Below are 4,570 nucleotides of genomic sequence, written 5' to 3'. Positions count from 1 at the left end.
CGTGTAGGTACATTACGTACATTAGTGATGGATAGAGCAGGTGCTAATTTTTGTTAAAATATTTTTGTTGTTTTCTGTTTTAAATAAATTCACTACGTCATAACTGTTTTCTCGGACCACTGTTTGTTATATGTCTGTCATTTTTTCGGGCTGTTAAATATAGTTTTTATAAGAATTCTTCGACTGTTTTATAAATAGGAATCATTCACGACTTTTCACGCGTGGCGGCGCTGCGGTTCCATAAGTGGTTACTTGAACGCTTCAATCACGTAAAACGCTTGCATCTGTATTTACAACGTAAACAATGGCATCCGATGGTTACAATACCTGGTCTGTTCCAAAACTAATGTTACGTGGAGCTGTCACAAGAGACAGAAATATAGATCTTATAGAAAGGTAAACGATGTATTTAAAAAATATTGAGATTTCTTCTATTATAAGCGGAAACGCCGTTACAGTACATTGCCAAAAAGCTTTCGTCACCTACATTTTTGGGCTATATATTTCATATAAAAAGACGTGTATTGGAGGCATTTATGGTTGTATTTTTACAAATAATGTGTTGAAAAACGCTGAATTGTATATAAAGAGTATTTGTTTGTTTTGTCATAGCTCTGTCATCAGTTGTTTTTCTTTTCTCCTGATGTGAACACATATACTACTTTTTACAATTTAATTTGGTTGAAATATTAATATATAGCAAGATTGTTTATAATAGACAATAATATTTATGTTTATCTCAGAAGAAAATGAAAATAAACAAATAATTATTCTGCTGTTGGTACCAAGTTGCATAAAATCAAATCAGAAATGTCCCCTAAATAATCTTTTGAAATGCAATTTTATATGAAATATTTAGTGTGAAATACCAAGTGACAAATACATCATCACGGTACCCCAAGTAAGAAAAAAAAAACAAAATAAAAACCCCACTGAACATATAAATAGTCATGAATATATAATTAAACTTTCTAGGATACATCTAAATGATTTTGTATAATAATAATTAAGAATAGGGGTTCTATACAGATATTATCTGTTGGCCATGAAATGTGATACAGACCATGCAGACTGGGCAAGTTACGGGAAAATTAAATTTAACTTGTTATATACTGGGACTATTATACTAATAGTCTATTAGTCCCAGTTATAAGATAAGATAAGATAAGATATTTTATTTCCAATTATGGGCCCCAAAGGGCATAAACATTACAACATCAATAATTTTTCATAATACAATACAAACAATGAGATAAAAAAAAAAAGAAAGTTAAACGAGAACTATTTAAGTTCTTAAAGAATACGTAGATAAAGAATCTATAGTATGTTTTTTTTTAATACTAATGCATTTTATTGCAAGTGTGGTTGATATAGATAACAAACAAGCAGCCCAAAAAGAAAAAAAGAAAAATAGATATCCATATACGTATAGTACACAAAAAGTTGGATCAATTAAACATATAATAATTAGCCAAAAAGAAAGTAGGAATTAAGCATGTCCATGACTCATCCTGTGTCAGCAGCAAATAGGAAAGCATTATGGTTTCCTAAAGGCAGCTGACACCAGGGGGCGATACCTTATTGGCCATAGGCATGTAAAATGTGTGTAAATGTCTCTTTCCTACCTGTATCAAAAGCAAACAAGGAAGCATCATAGGTAACTTGAATGCAGTTGATACCAGGGGACGATGCCTCAAGGATATAAGAGAACATTTGAATAAATAATATATCTTAACAATTATTTTTTTTTTTTTAATCGGCTAGTATGTTTATATATAAACAATTTATCACTTTTGAAAATGGGACAATTACACAAGGAAAGTATTAAATCCTCCCAATACCACTTTTAAACAAGACATGATTCTACATTTTTAAGCTTTAAATCTTTTAATATGTCTCAGCTTCATCAACTTAAAAAAAAAGACAATGTAAAAAAAATATAAATGCCCTTCTCTGCAAACTTTTTACATATAACATGATGGGGCCATTTTTGGAAATTTTAAAAGATATGTACATCTATAATGAAGTTGTATTTGCAATTCAAGTTCAAACAAGGAATTATTTAAATATGGAATAATTTCAAATTCTGCAAAATTGATTAGAACATAATTATGAAAACTAAACCCAACTAAATATTTTTTAAACTTAGAAATGTGGTCCCTATACATGTAATTCTATGTCCTTTTTGAATCCTATCTGTTCTTGGCAGATAATCTTATAAGATTCTAAATAGTTTTCTAAACTATTATACTCTAGAAAAAAATGTTCCTAAACTAGTAAAAAGGGTTATACCTCTGTTGTTTGAAAGGGCTATTAAAACGTCTTCCTTTGAATATGGGTTAAATAAATTTTCTCTCCAATAAGAACTTCTTGCTAGAGAGAAACTTTTATTAATTTTTAAGAAAAAAAGTAGTGTTTTATAATTTTATATACATATCATGCCCAACATTCAGCATACAAGAATTTTTCAAAATTTCATTAGTTATACCATTAAATCCACATGATATCTTGTTTTTCAAATATTTCATGGCAAGCAGAATTTAATCTATGTAATAGTACTTTAAAAAATCTTTACCTACATGTTTTAAAAAAATTCAAACCATTCCTTAGCTTGTTTAATTAAACTTTGGCTGGAACATACATTAAATATTTGTCACTGGACATTAAGATTCCAACAATCAATCAATATATTTGAACTTGAATCATTGATTTCTTTCTTTTTTGTCTTGCCTTGACAGAGTCCAAAAGCAAGACATAGCATATATTAGGTATGCTGTTTTCAGCGTCATCAACAATGTATTAGTTAGTAAAGTAATATAAAATAGTGAAATATTGCAGACATTTTCTACTGGTAGATATTTGTAACCATGAAAGACAATATATTCATTATACAGTTTTCATGATTAATCGCACAGGCACTTGTCTCAGAAAAAAATTTCCTATATACCTTAATATAACACGTGTTAAAGGAAATTTTTTTCTGAGACAAGTGCCTGTGATTAATCGCTAGCCCTTCAAGGCCAGGCCAGATAAATTCTTTGTAAGTATAGATAATTGTTAATGTGTCAATCCTAGTCAGGAGCCTTTAATTTAGTAGTTATAGTTGGTTAATTTCTTATATATATACATATATATTTGTTTTTTTATTGTCTTATTTTATAATTTAAAATCAAGCCATTAGTTTTCTTGTTTGAATTTTCTTTCATTTTTGAATGTTGTGACCTTTGTAGCTGACTAGTACAATGTGATTTTTTGTTGACTGTATTTTATTTAATATTTTGACTTTTTTTTTATCTTTTGTAGAATCAATTAGAAGAGCCAAAATTTATAAGCTTAGATTCAAAACATTCTGGAGGAGCAGATTGTGTGAAGGTATTTATCCTTTTATAGCCGCAATCTGTATCACAAAAATGTATTTGTGTTATAATATACAATTACCATTAAGAGAGTTGATTTTTTGTAATACCAAATAAAGGTTACAAGTCCTAATCTCAGTTGGGAAAATGGTACTGTACAGTTTTATTTTAGTACTGGTGAACTCTACCGTTACAGACTCGTATGATAATAATACACCTGAAACTCCATAGATGAACGTGTATATCTTCCGAATCCAGCCACACTGGTTAGATGTCGCTTTTCAATATAAATTTTTATGAAACCAGACTGGATTAAAATAAAATTTTCTTGTGTAATTTGATGAAATTTAAATTATCTCCACTAGTTTACTCACTAAACAACAGGACTAATTTGTTAACATTTTCTTTACAGAAGCCAGCAGAAGTCAAAGAGAAATAAAAAGAATGGAACAAAAGAAAAATTGAAAAAGAACAGTGAAATGACAAAATTAAATAAAAATTTTGCATTTCTTATTGTTGTTATCTTGTGTATTGTTGACCAAGACAACAAAGAAAACCATCGAAAAGCTGTTCACACAGAAAATGACAGATGCTACACATGATCAAACATAAGATAAAAAAACACTTCCAAGAAAAAATTTGTTCAATGCTGGACCAAATGAAATGCATGAGGATATTTACAATCTGAAATAAAATGCTTTGCTGAGCGCAGCCTGATACGACCGCAGAGGTCGAACCCTGAACAGTTGGGACAAATTTGGACACAATATTCAAGCTTGATACTGTCTGAATTTGGATTGTAATCAAATTTTTGACATAATATAGGTTTCTGACACAAAATAAATGTGTCCAAAGATCTTATAAATCCATTGCGCAATACTGTGCAATTGAAGATTTCTTCTTGAAACTTTTCAAAAATTCGAAATTTTAAAAATGTTGATAAAAAATATGAATCCCTTAAAACAAATTGTGAAAAAAAATCCCCCCCCCCCCAACTTTTTGAAACCCCCTTTGGAGCAATAACCCCAAAACTCAATCCCAGCCTTTCCTTTGTAGTATGGAACCTTGTAGTACAATTTCAGAGAGATCCATACACTTAAACACAAGTTATTGTCTGGAAACTAGAAAAATGCTTGTTTTTGGCCGCTAATTCCTACATGTTTGAGGCAATTAACCCCAAACTCAATCCCAGCTTTCCCTTTGTTATATGGAAC

At 29.9% G+C, this 4,570-nt stretch overlaps 1 long non-coding RNA gene across 1 annotated transcript; it reads left to right on the top strand.

The window, feature by feature from the left end:
* The first annotated feature begins 348 nt into the window (after positions 1–348).
* LOC127732330 (uncharacterized) lies at positions 349–3,785 on the top strand. The gene is made up of 3 exons (XR_007996190.1): positions 349–396; positions 3,304–3,372; positions 3,769–3,785. It is a non-coding gene; the product is annotated as an uncharacterized LOC127732330 (long non-coding RNA).
* Positions 3,786–4,570: the final 785 nt, after the last annotated feature.

This window comes from Mytilus californianus, unplaced genomic scaffold (genome assembly GCF_021869535.1).
Source record: "Mytilus californianus isolate M0D057914Y unplaced genomic scaffold, xbMytCali1.0.p SCAF_23, whole genome shotgun sequence".
Lineage (NCBI taxonomy): Eukaryota > Metazoa > Mollusca > Bivalvia > Mytilida > Mytilidae > Mytilus > Mytilus californianus.
Note: the sequence above shows the minus strand (reverse complement) of the source record. Positions and strands in the feature narration are given on the sequence as shown.